Below are 13,754 nucleotides of genomic sequence, written 5' to 3' on the forward strand. Positions count from 1 at the left end.
GGTTTTGTTTTAAATTTCCAAAGCAAACTGCTCAGTTGAATTACCTGATTAGCAACTGATTAAAATACAGAGGCTCATGGCCACATCGTGTTGCAGGCTTGTGCATCCTATCCTTGTGAGAAAAATCTCAGTAATTGTCTTCAGGCAGGACCATCTTTCTTTCTCACATCCTTATTGCCTGTTTCTTAGGCACAAAGAGTCACTTTCAACTTCATGTCCAGAATATGCTAAATGTTGAAATTTTCTCTCTTTGATGGTGAAAGATGCATTACAGATTAACCTTTAGCATGTTTGATTCTTCTGTGAACTTTATGTGCAGTTATTCATAGATCTGTGTGAGAATATTCTGTGTATAGTAAAAGTTGATTCCTTTATTTAATTCAATAAGTATTCATCTAAAAATGCAGATTCATGTCTTTATATTAGGAGAAAACAGACTTCATAAATTGCAGCCTTTTATAAAACCAAGTTTCCAAATGTCTTCAAGATCAAACATAAGGAATGAATCATTTAGTCAAGCCTGTGGTTCTTCGATTGGGTGTTGAATGAATGTGCTTTAATTCGAACCCTCTCAGGGCCGAGTTTCAGTCAGAACGTTAAAACAAATGCTTGCTCATCTTGGAGCAGAAATGTTCATCACTGGGCAAGAGTTAGAAAACATTAAAATGTAAAACTAAAATAGCAAAATAGCAAATAAACAAACAAAGCCAGGCAAGCATTTTCTTGCCCAATTGTGTGTTTATATGTAATAAAAATTCTGCAGATTCTGCAGCACATAATGACAAAGAATTTGATCCCCTAGAATAGGACAGGGTGGGTAAATTGTTTGTTCCTTATTCCCTACAAACCAGGTTTGTAAATTCGGGTCAGATTCTAGCAGGTAATGCTGCCCTGATGCTGATAGGTGAGCAGAGGAGAGGCACTTGGAGATGCAGGCCACCGGGGCTCTTCCTCTGGATGATTATCCCAGAGGCTGCAGAGCAGATAATGAAAGACCTGGCAGGGAAGGATTTAAAGCGAGGGAGGTGTAGGTTCACGTGTGAGTCATGGTGTGAGGCTGGCAGCAGTGTGCAAGGTGTGTTTGAGATGGGATGAGTCAGAGTGGAAAGATACAGGATGCTCAGGCTGGCGATGGCAGCATGTGCCCATCCCAGAGCCGGGATGTGGCTCTCTGCTGGCTCTCCAGAGGGGATGCAGCTGTGGATATGTCTTGTCAGGAGACCTGAACTCCAAGCTGGTAGGACACGAACAGGCTATGCAAGGGAAGCATGGCTCTGGCTTGGCTCTGGACTCAGGCTGCTCAGACATGGTTTGGTCAGGATGTTCTTTCCCCACGAAACTCATGGGGTTGTTTTTAGGGTCTTGAGTCAGTCTTGTTTCTCTCTCGCTTGTGCAGAGCAACTCCGGAGCCCATGCTGAGATGCTTCAGTTCCCATCCTTTCCTCTTGGCTCCTCCAGTGCCCGTGTTGTACCCATGGTAACAAATACCAGAAATCACCCTGGCCATGCCAAGGCATTACAGCTGCAAGGACTTCCCTCAGGCGTGCTGTGTAGGTAAGCCAGGCCACCTGCACTTACATTGAAGGGCCCTTTCAAAGTGGTGCCAAACAGTTTTCCAATGCAGCTGCCCCACAGCCTGATTCTGCTAGAAATGCTCATCTATTAGTGATGCCCTGCTGGAAGAAAAAAAGGAAAGCAGGGAGGCAGGGCATGAGCTGATGCTGCGGGCAGAGTGGCTGGGGCTGCCTCATTAACGCCTCTGGCTTGAGCCGCTGCTGTTCTGCCTCCCTGTTGCTACGGCAGGTTTCTATGGCAAAGGCCCACCAAGAAAGTGAGAATTAAAGAGAGTTAATGTTCCAAACAGATGAGCCTCATGTCGACAGCTGGCTTCTTCAGCGGAAAAATGAGCTGCCAGAAAGGGAGACTGGCCATCAATACATGAAACATCCAAAAATTATTGCGTTACCAAGACCTACCGATACCTAAGACTGATACCCAAGGAGCACCTCCTTCAGCAGCCTAGAGTGGTCCCACAGCGTAACTGGTCTGTTTTCTGTGTGCTGCAGAAACCCAGAGGCACTTATGTCTTGTCCTAGTGCTCTGAGGTACCAGTGGTACCAGCAGCAATGCCTTTGGGCATGCCAGCCTAGTACTTGCTGCAGGAGGCTGCTAACCAGGCCCTGGATCTCCCACACCTTCACAGGACTGAATAACTCGTACCCCTTCTCAAGAAAGAGTTTTAACCTTGTTTCAGATTAATGTGTTCTGGGAGGGACAGAGCTCCTGAGAAGGCAGTGGCAGGTTCCTGGGACCAGATAACGGAGAACAAAAGGACACTTGGCTCTCCAGGTGGTGAGCAGGACGTTCGCCTGGGGTTCAGTCCTGCTCTGGAGGAGCCTGTGACCCATAAGAGACTGGTCTCCTGTCCTCACACCTCATTGCGAGGACTGCCTGGTGGTCGGCTGCATTGTGGACGGGATTACATGAAATGGCTGCCTGAGGAGTGGGCTCAGAGCAGGAGGGAGCCTCCAGTGCTACAGCCTTGGAAAACATGGTGTGCCTCACTGGCATCAGTATGCTGACCCCCTCAGTCTGTTGTTACGCTGTCGGACATCGGTGCACATGGAAAATGGGCAGGTCTGGGTGCAGCTTTCAAAGCCAGCTTTCTCGCAGCTGGACAGCCCTTGCAGGCAGGAGCCAGGCCCGTACGAATCGGACTGCCAACTACAGCACCCACAGCGGGTGCAGCATGGATTCCTGATGAAGGCGTGTGAAATCTCATAAAGTCTGCTTCTGCTAATGGTCTTCACTTTGCTCCTTTATTTATATATATCCACTGTTTCTGAGGCAGTCAGAAAATGAAACTCCTGAGGTTAAATAAGCGGCTGGTTTCAACTTGGCAGTTCTGCGCAGCTTTTCCATCCTGCTCTGTGGTGCACGGGTCGTGGTTGGCCTTTATGCAGCTGATTAGAAGAAAAGTGGTTAGAGGAAAAGCCTGCATTACGGCTGGCTGCTGCCTTCAGTTGGTGCGATCAGAGAAGCTCTGGGGTTGTGGCCGTGCCTGCCCTCCAGCCACCCGGGGCCAGCAGTTGGAGGCAGATGGGGGGAGCAGGAGGCCTCTGTGAGAAGTACCGCCATGGCCGTGCCGTGGTCCTGCCCCACTACGCCGGGTGTCCCTGCCCCAGAGCGGCCAGGGACTGGTGGCACTGGCTGAGGAAGCTCACCCACCTAGGGGGGCTTCTCACGCAGGCGGTGATGGTGGATATTTGGTTCAAAGCTTACCAGCCTGTATGCGTGAAGCAAGCTGAGGACCATGGCTAGACTTCTGTGTTTCCAGAGGGTGGGTTTCTGGATTGCACTTTGGGGTTTAGAAGCTTGATGTCCTCCAGGATGTCACCCAAAAGGGTCTCACCGTATGGTGGATACAGCTCAGACCTCTCCTTGAGCTTCCTTGTGACTATGGGGACAGAAAGGAGATGTCACGCTCATCTCATGTTATCTGAAAGTAAGCTTCCTGAGCCAAGATAAGCCAATCTTTGTGTATATAAAATCATTTTCTCAAATTTACAGAGGACTTTCTTAAAATTTGCATCCCCCTCACTTCTCATGCTCTCAGATGCTCAGTTGTAGGCTTGGAAGGAACTTAACTTGCTTCCTAAGCAGGAAGATCATTGCTGGGAAGCACTTTTCAGCCTGTTGGTTTTAAGAGGTGCAATAAGCTGTTGTAATGGGTGTGCCGATCCTACAAACTGTACCATGGGATGTGGACAGATACTGCATTTGTGAAATAGGCTCTGATTATTCTGACGGTGTCTTTGCTCAGAGATGCTTACCACAAATAAGAGTTATGATTTTTTAATAGGTATTATTCATAATTTAAAGATGTAGCTTAAAGACATTACAGACTGTTGCCTGAATAGTGATGTATGATCTGCAGAAGCTTACTCCGTATTAAATGATATTGTAAAAGTGACTTAAATCTCCACCCTCTGTTAAACAAAACTCCAAATACCACTGCTGTTTACACTGTTAGCAAAGCACTCAGTAGCGATGGTCTGAGCTCTGATTGTTCACCAGCCCCAGCAAGCAGCGGGCAGATTTACATGTTGGTGAAAACGGGCTCATTATCTCCAGCAGTAAATTCCCCTCGTAAAGACTCTTGTGTGCTCAAGCTGCAAATGGAGTTTGCATATACTGTAATGAAACATATTTCCTAAATACTCTCCTAAGTGTTTTAACATCCCTGATTCATTCTCATTCCTAAATGCCTGATAACTTTCCTCCAAGCCCCGCAAAGGGCTCGCTTTCTCCAGAAATGCAGCTGAAACAGCAGAGCTCTTGTGATGCCCTATTTGCAGTCTCCTAGAGATGGGAATTGTTGCTGGCTGAAGCCAAACACATCTGGACGACAGCAAGGGACACAAATGCCTCCTGCAAGGCCCTTTGGTGGCCAGCTCATGTCCTTGTAGGTGCAGTCTCTGGCTCTGGTGCACGCAGGGTGCCCCGGGGTCTGGCACCCCACACATGGGTGCTCTCTGGTGCTGGTAGCAGCCCGAGGCACTGGTGAGCCTTCCTTACACCAGCTTGTGTTTGCTGCTTTTGAATGCCATGGATTGCTTGTGTGCTTTGAGACAGGAAGGGCAGCAGCTCCCGGTCTGCCTCCTCCCCGCTGATCACTGCCCGCTGCCCTTCCTCCTCTGCCTGGGTGCAAGGGACAAGGCGGACAGTGCCGTGGTGGCCAGGCACAGCGTTGCAAGTGGCAGTGACCACACGCAGCTGAGTACCACGGTCTGTGTGGAGCCCGAGGTGGGAAACCCATTGCCTGATGGCTGTGAGCCGCTGAGGCAGCCCCAGAAACCTGGGGTGCACCAGAGACTACCTGCAGGGAACGGTTTGGGCAGCAACAGCAGCAGCTAGGTAGGGAAGAAGCACAGCACGTGTGACCAGGAGCTGGGATTTTGCTTCTCATCTGCCGGGGTGCAAAGCTGTGAAGCAGAGCTCTCCCCTCTCTGCCTCGGGCCCGCAGAGGCAGCAGCAGGCCCGAGCCCTCCTTCCACAAAAATCCTTTTTTTTTTTCTCTGTGCAAGTGAGTGTATGGCAACAGAAACCTGTAGAAGATGGCACCGCATCTGTTTGCTGGTAAATAGCTGTCTGACAGGGCCCCAGCAGGCCGAGCTCCCGGAGACCCACGAGCCCCTCGCTCTGTCATTTGCAGAGTGATTCTTTACATTCAGGCACATGGGGAAGGCACAACACAGCTACAGCTCAGCTAATCTCACTAATCTTCTTTTAATGAATCTGTTTCAGCAGAATTTCATTTCCACTTGCACAGTCAACCCGAGAAAGGCAGATAGTCCTGCAGAAAGAAATCACCCCAGCAGAAAATCTCTCTGGAGATCAGGCCTGGGAGGCAGCAGACAGGCAGCAAAACAGATGAATGATGATAACAGGAATGGAAATTGAATAACAGTTTACACTGCCATCTCTCCTAAGTCTCTTGCTCGTTCTGCATGTGCCCATGTGAATGAGCAATGGTGCAGAGGCTGCTGCTGCCGCCAACGGGAGCCGGCGTCCTCTCAGGGCTGCTGGGGCACTGCTCCGTGCTGTGCATGCCCTGGAGAGCATCAGGAGGCTGAAGCAGCTGCCTTTGGTCTCTGGATGTGTCTCTGGATGTGGCTGCAGCTCTCATTTACGCTGCGTGCTTTGGGTTCTGTTCTTTTCTAATACCCCCCCTTTAGGTGCACCTCCCCGTCTCCAGGCACAGAGCTGGTCCTGGGGCTGTGTCACCGAACTCCCACATGGTAGCTATAAGCATCCTGTTACAGCTACGTTGTTTTCACCAAAATCTTGAGCAATTTTTCTATTTTAAGCATAGGAACATAATGGAATATTTTCTAGGAAGTGTGGAAAGGCTTAGGAGCTTAGCGCCTGGTTAAGGTAGATCTTAACACAAGATTAAAAAGACGCATTAGAAACAGGAGGGAACTTGCAGACCTTTCTTTAAGGACAGGCACCATTTCACAGACATGGGCTCTGAAGATTAGAACGAAGTCTGGGAGATGCTGGTGGTTGTGGTGGACTCTTACCGAGCTCAGTGCAATCAGATTTTCACCATAAATTTGTTTCTATGCATATGTTAGCAGAGCATGGTTAGGCAAGTGATAACAAACTTTGCTACAGCTCTGCAAAGAGTGAGACCAGAATGTAATAAATTCAAAATATTTTATCTGTAACAGCTAACGCTCTGAACCCCACTCAGAAAATGACTTGTGAGGTGCCCAATAGCAGGGGAGAGGAGCCAGTGCTCCCCGGGGAAAGGTGGATCTGGGGGAACCTTGCCTCGTGCTGCAGGCAGCTGGCCGCGTGGGTTGGGCTCCAGAGGAGACGTGTAGATGTTTCACCAAGAGGTCCCTCGTGCATTGCTCCATCTGACAGATATGTGCAGTCATCGGTATCCTACGAGCACCATAACGTCAGGTGGGACTCGAGAGCATGGAAGTCTTTGTGGGAGCAGTTCTCCGGCACCATGATTCATGTCTCATGGCTTGGTGCTAGCATCAGAGCGATGGCAATCGCAGGTCTGGGAGGTCTGGGGAAGAATCACCCTGCAAATGAAAAGAATAATTTTCATTAAAGTGAAGTAGATAATTGGCATCTCAATGCTTTAATATGTCCACTTAGAGTCACATCTCATGCTTAGAGGGTATTGCCTGGGGTGACTGGTGCTGCTCTCCGCCTTGCTGCTCTCTTCATGCTCTCAGAAATGGACAGAAAAACAGACTGCAATCAGGGGAATGCTCTCGGCAAATTACTTGCTAAATTGGCCTGTGTTCTGGAAATGAACTTTAAAAGTCAGCTGAACCGCTCTGCCAGCATTACTAAATTGAAAATCATTCCGAATTTCAAATCACAGGTGGAGGAAGCCAAGTGGGTCGTTCTGCGGACCAGCCTGCGGCTGCTGCGTGCTGCAACATGCTCGTGATCCCTGCCAGACTTGACAGGATTCATCGTGCTTTTGTAGTGATGAGGATGCTTGATTTTAAATGTAGAATAGTTTGCATTGAACTGTAGTGCTGTCTCAGTACGTTTGTATTATATTTAATTCTTCAGTAATTCTCTTGCATGAAGAAGGGCTGAAACCCTGTTACAGATGCTGTCGGCTACAGAAACACCTAAAAATTGAGATTATTTTCTGCTTTCTGGGCTAAAAGAAGTGGGTGATCTTCTATTTTCTTGAAGCAATATTATTTTCCTTAAAAATGAAACTCTTTTGAATAAAGCAGACTGCAGAATCCTGAAAAGGGAGGGAAAAAAAATTAAAAAATCAACAAAACACATCCAGAAGCTAAACAGAAAGGACATTTTCAAAAGTTATTACAGTTTATTTCATCTAGGGATGGTGCTTACCTTCAGCTTGTACTTCATTTTTATGTAAGACCTTTAAAAACTTCAAAATACATATAACAAAAAAAAAAAAAGTTTTGAGGGTTGTTTTCTTTTTTCAATTGAAGAAACTTATTTTATTTTTTGATTCATATAACATATGAATGTAATGATAAATGGGTGACTATGGGTCAGCGAAAAGCAAATCTGTTCTTGTGTGGCCCCAGCTACTGCCTTCGGTTTCCCCTACTTGTAAGGAAAGCTTTGGAAAGTTGTAAGGAACGAAAGTTATTCTATTTCTATGGAAAAGGCAGTGCAAAGTCCAGTGTTTTCAACATTTTCATTAACTTTGAAAGAAGAGCTAGCTTAATGTAGATGCCTGGTTTTAGGTAGCCAAATATTTTAGCAATTCCAAATATTTTTAGGACACTGGCATCCCTTGGCCTTCTCTGCAGCTTCTTTCACCAGAAACCTGCGTTAGCAGTGGCAGCACTGAGTGGCCAGAGCTGGAGCTTTCCTCGTGAGACAGCCAAGCAGGAGCCCCAGCGCTGGTCATCAGATGTGGTGGCAGAAGAGGTCTCTGCACAGCTCGGTCTTAATCCATGAAGGTCGAACAGGTTTAACCCACCAACAGCTTAACTGTAGGAGCTGCTCTTCTGTACGTCCCGACAGCCTTCATTACGAGGTACACTGCCACTCCTGTGCTCACCTACCAAGAATTGATAAGGCAATGTGTTCCCTGTTCCTAGGCTTTTGAACGATGTAAAGTAGCGAGCTATAAATCCAACTTTGTACTTGGAGGGTACGTAGGAGGACAAATAATCATCTTGTCAGTCAAATGACTGCTTAAATTGGTTTTCCAACTTAACACATAGCAAGATGCAGCCACTAAAATGTATGGCTTGATAGGTAAAATATGCAATGGGCCTAGAAAAATAGTACATCTATTTTCAGGTGCCACAAAACACATGTTCATCAAGAAGAATATTAAAAAACTCATTTCCTAGGGACATCAGCCTTAGACTGTTTAGGAGATCGACTACTGAATAATGAATTGCACAGGCAGAAAAGCGTGCACTGTAAAAGGTGAGCTACAAGGCAATGTCATTTCCTTAGGAGTAAGGCAAATGTGCCAACAATCTTGGTGTATAATAGCTAAATTCTGCTCTATCTCTGCAGTATGATATGTGAAGGATGTCTTTCTAGAAGGCCACATCTTTTATATATTTATAAAACAGTCCTCTGCTGCTTTTGGCTGCTTCTTTGGAAAGGTGCTGTAGCATGGGAATTAATGCTAAAAAAAATACCTACAATCTGAAGACTCTTTTTTTTATTATTTTATTTTATTGTATTTTATTGTATTTTATTGTATTTCCCCATTCTGTATGCTTTAGATGCAGGAGCTGGACAGCAAGAAGTTTTTCAGCAGTGAAGCAGACTCAGAATTCGCTATGAAGATGATTAATCCAGCTTACTGAATCATGCACTGAGACGAGCCAGAAGGAAGGAAAATGGCAGAAAAGGAAATTATGCAACCTGATTAGCAAACAAGTTAGCCGAGAAGTTACCCACCGAGGTTTCAGCTCAAAGACACAAGGCTTCCCAGTGCCTAACGCAGCACAGGAGTCCGCAGGCCTGGCAGTGGACATTTTGCCTTTGCTGATCTGCAGGGAGCCACCTGCCCAGTCTCCCCAAACACCTCCATCAATCTGCCACACGGCCAAACTGCCAATTACCACTTATTTTCTCTGTGGCAGGTGGCGGTAGCCAGGTGACAGGGATGGGAGGCCTCCACAGCATCGTTCATCACCTGTCTTAGGAGAACATTTCAGTGAGCACACCACATTAGGTTAAAAATGTAAATGTTGCCTTGAGCTGGGTTAATGAAATAAAGCCAACCTGATTTTCCGGCAGTTGGTGTAGATTGCATGGTTGGGCAAAGGTGTCTGAGTAGAGTATTGATTACATTGATTGCACTTCAGAATTTTCTTGGAAGACTGCTGTCAAAATATTGTTCCTCGGGAACTTGATCCACCTGCCTCAATTTATCTTAGCATATTTTTAATGTTCAAACTACTTACTTCCCTCCATTCTTGCCTTGAGGATGCTATACACACACACACCAATAATAGCATTTAGTCGTGCTGATGGATGTGCTCCTGTACTTGAACAGTTTTGTGTTTGGGGGTTACTGCTGCAGCCTGGTTGGAGAGGAGACCAGGAGGGCTGAGGGGATGCTACAAACAGCATCTTAGTGTGGAGCCAAGAGATCTGGAACCTGACGTGGCCCTCTGTGTGTCCAACAGGGATCGGCTCTGTAGGGTGCACTTGAGGGTGGTCTCCAAGGACTTCACAGCCAAAGCAACACTGAGGAGCCCAGCCTGGCTTGGTGGCTCCCCATGTGGGGCAACTGCCAGAGGCGGAGGCTGTGCCCTGAGTCCTGCCCCCAACCTTCCTCCCAGTAGTTAAAGAAGACCACAGAACAAAATGACCCCTCTGTTGCAGGGGAAGGCCCAGGTGTGCACCAGGCAGAGCCCTGTGACACCACAGTGGCCCCCACACATCGTCCATCCCTAAGGGTCTGTGTGGCTGCAGTGGCACCAGCTTTGGTCTGTGCTTCCCAGCACCCAGCAAGGAGAGAGTGGGGGCTGACAGCATTCAAATAGAAATTAGAGAGCCAAAAAATATGTGTAAGCAAACTTCAACCTGACCACTGCTTCTAGAGGAAGGTCCAGTGGCATGTGTAAGATTAAAGGACTTACGAGTTCATATAGCACCAACATTTCTGTTGTCTAAATTAGCTGTTGGACTATAATGGTATTTGCAGGCTTACATATAGAATATATTTGTCTTTTCTTATTCACCTTGTATGTGCTAGTCACTGGTCATTGGTGTGAAGCTCCTGCTTTGTTGCACTTCTTTTGCAGGAAGAAAAATCCATTGATCGTATGTTGGCTCTGAGTGAACACAACTTTGTGGAAAACAGTTTTCCTGTCAGACTGTGTTTGTGTCCCAAAACCCACTTACAGGTTTTTAACACATTTCCCGTTGTTATGTCACGTAAATGACAAGTGAAGCACGTTGGTTTTATGCCCTTTAATGGTTTATCTTTATTTTCATCTTTGCAGTGTCTGTACGTGGTGTTCCTGGCCTGGCTCTTACATCCCCCGTGTGGGAGCACAAGTACTGGGAGCATGTAAGTGCTTTGTTTCTCTGCTCTGACATTTACTAGCAGGTGGCAAAACACACAGCCGCAGCAGAAAACAGGTTCCTCACAGAACTGAGGCGTTGTGCCTCCAAACAGCACGGTGCCTTCCCTTGGGTCAAGGAGGAGAGAGGAAAGCGTGCACGGGAGGCTTCCTTTTAAATTTAGGGGCAATGGATTTACAATGTCAACCTAAATGGAAGCTATCTGTTGAGATGGAAACAGACGCACATCAGGGAATCACGATTCTGGAAAGGGTTTTAATAGACAATGAGAAACGACCATGGAAGGAGTAGCTGCAATGTGCTGCACCTAGAGGATGGGCCCAGCAGGCGCCGTGTGCCTGCCCTGCCGTGTGCTGCGGTGCCCGGCTTGGGGCAGGAGGAAAGCAACCCACAGAGGCTTCACCCAGGTGATCCGAGCTGAGGCTCTGGCAGGGATCAGTCCCACTGCCTCCCGTGGGTGGGACGCCTGCTGCTCTGCAGCCACCACAGACTGCCCTGCTGGGGCCACCCTCTTTAAATACATGTGGCCAGATTGGTACAAACGCTCTGCTCCCACTTAAATGGAACACCCCACAGCTACACCCAGAGAGATTTAATCCAGCTTAAGCACAAAGCAAAACAAATGTACTGGGACAATTTTGGTGGCATAGTCAGGGAGCCACCAAGGCAGCACGGAGCTCATTACTTCTCCTAGCTCCTGCTCCTCTGACTGTGAGGCACCCCGCAGAGGCTGCCTCTTCTGCCGGGATGCAGCCAGGGGCTCTGTGTTTAGGCAGACATCAGGAAGGTTTTGGGAAGCACATTGTAGGAGCTGGGGAGTTGCCGAACAACAATTTTCCAGCTCTTCTCCACTGAGGTGGGCTTGCAGAGCTCAGTGTCCACAGCATGTCTCAGCAGAGGAAGGCAGAGCTCTCTGCACCCGACCGCTGGTCATTGCTCGGTAGTTCTGCTGAATGCCTGGTGTGAGTTTCAAACCCCTGCAATACAGGCATTCACCAGAGTACCTTACATTTCAAAGCAGAGGTTGCTTTTCTTCCTTTGCAAGGGGAAAACATTGTAAGTGAGCCCATAATTTTGAGTACGCTAATTCCAAGACATTTGCAGAGAGTGAGTGGTTTCCTGGAATAACAGCCTCTCTCAAGAGAAACGTCAAGTGCATTTAATCAGTCACATTTAGAGCTCTGCAACATCTGCAAATGAATTATTAACGATCTCAAATGTCTTCAAATGATCCAAAAGTCAGGAATAGTGTGGCTCTTCAGACAATCAGCTCTGATTCAGGGCTTCTCCTTCCCACTTTATGCGCTAGGGACCCTGCACCTGCCTGCTGCTAGCCCGAGTCCTTGCGGCTCGGCGAGGCCTCTGCGGAGGCACCGGGGAAGCCGAACAAATGCGAAGTACAGCTGGCACCCGGCTGTGCCTGCCTGGATTTATACATCATTTAGCAAATAGGCACGGATCAGTGCTGTGTGTCCTGGGGGGAGGTGGGGGTGCTCCAGAGAACGCCGTCCCCGCGTGGTGCTCATTGTGTCTGCTGCCCACAGCCGTGCTCCGTGCCCACGGTGCAACGTTTGCACTGCAGTGGTGGAAGGCTGGTCTGGGTAGGGTTTAGTGGGAGAAGCAGGGTTTGAAACATTGGGCTTCTCATCAGCCAGCAATAGCTAAAATACCACAGTAAAGCTGGGAATTAAAGCACTGCTCAGGATGCCCGTGTCCCAGCCTCGCTTCACCCACCGGTGTGTGAAGGAAGTCAGAGATGCTGCGAGTCGCTTTGGGAGCAAAACAAGGGATGTTGTGAAGTGCTTTGAGACACAATAACAACTGCCATAGCGTGTGAGTCAATCCCCTTTCACTGCAGTGTAGAAATACCCTTTAAAAAATAATTGCAACAGTCTAATTTCTTCAAATGAGGTAATGTGGTTACATTAACTTTTGAATCAACAAATGTTGTCATTTCATCGCCCCCAGCTGACAAAATAATGGAGCCATCAAGAAGCAGATATAAACAAAACACTTGAAGTAACACGTGAATTAGTGGGGGAAAAAGTGGTATTAACTCTCATGGATACTAACACAGTGAATTCTGGTGTGTGTACAAACGAGAATTCCCTCAGGTCTTCAGAAACGTGTCGAGCAGCTTGTTAGATTCAGACCAAATACAGAATCTGTTCAGCCTTCTTGTTGGAGAGGAGGTGAACCGTGAGAACACTGTGAAAGTTACTGCAGCCTTTAAGAATACGATCTGAGCAGAAAGGTTTTTATCTCCTAGACAAAAGCCACCGATAAACAGAGCGTGCAAACCAGCTGCATCCAGGATGCTGTGAAATTGTAGCACAAAGGGGGAATTAAAACTCTCCTCCTTACTTCGGCTGAGTAAAGCTTGCAGGGTGGTCACGTTATTTTGTGCATAATTGTAACAATCAGTCTATGGCTTGGCGGTGTGTCTGCTGTGGATTATGCAGTCTGTGTGCATTGCTAACAGCATGGCTTTGTCCCACTACACTCATAAGGAAAACAAAAAAGCGCAGAAAATCACAGCCCAGCGGCTGTGGGCACTGGAGCAGCGGGGCCCCGCGGCGTGGCTCTGCAGGGGGCAGCTCTGTGCTGGTTTAACGGAGCAGCTCTCATCCCACGGCGTGTGTTTGGATTGTGGTGCCTTGCAAAGTTGGGTTTAACTTTGCTTAGGTACCAAGCTACAGCTACCAAGAGGGTGCTGCCTATATGATATTTGCTCTTTTCATTTGAAAAAGGAATTGGAGATTCTTTTTTTTTTTTTTTTTATCTATCTATTTCCTACATCCAGAAGAGGAAAGGATACTAATGTTGTTTCTCAACTTAAAATCAGCTTGACACCTCCATGTAGTTCTATTGCATAACATGACTTATTTCAAGTTCAACAACTCTTCCCTTTTTATGAAGACAAACTGCAAGCAACAAAGCCCCTAATGGCTTGCACACTTTGTACGTGAGATGTTCTTATAAACTGGTGCAGTTACTTATGCCGAAGCTTGGCTTTTCTGAAGCTTGGTACTTCAACAAAGAGCTGGAGTGAATGGCCTGCCCTTTCTCATCCTTGCATGCCAAACTGCTGCTGGCCCAGCTGCGCAAGAGGCCAGGAGCATCACTGGGGGGGGGGGGGGGGGAATCAAACAGCTGCCTTG

At 47.5% G+C, this 13,754-nt stretch overlaps 1 long non-coding RNA gene across 7 annotated transcripts in view; it reads left to right on the plus strand.

The window, feature by feature from the left end:
• The window catches only part of LOC106019236 (uncharacterized), a 114,174-nt gene that overhangs the window by 97,837 nt on the left and 2,583 nt on the right, over positions 1 to 13,754 (plus strand). For 5 of the 7 annotated variants that reach the window (XR_011811321.1, XR_011811322.1, XR_011811323.1 and 2 more), the window contains one exon: positions 1,397 to 6,892. This is a non-coding gene — a long non-coding RNA (uncharacterized lncRNA). Of the gene's footprint in view, positions 1 to 1,396; positions 6,894 to 6,913; positions 8,069 to 8,777; positions 10,413 to 10,511; positions 10,580 to 13,754 lie in introns of those variants that run through there. The other 2 variants (XR_011811326.1, XR_011811325.1) reach the window with 2 other exon arrangements.

The sequence above is a fragment of the Anas platyrhynchos genome, chromosome 9 (genome assembly GCF_047663525.1).
Source record: "Anas platyrhynchos isolate ZD024472 breed Pekin duck chromosome 9, IASCAAS_PekinDuck_T2T, whole genome shotgun sequence".
NCBI lineage: Eukaryota > Metazoa > Chordata > Aves > Anseriformes > Anatidae > Anas > Anas platyrhynchos.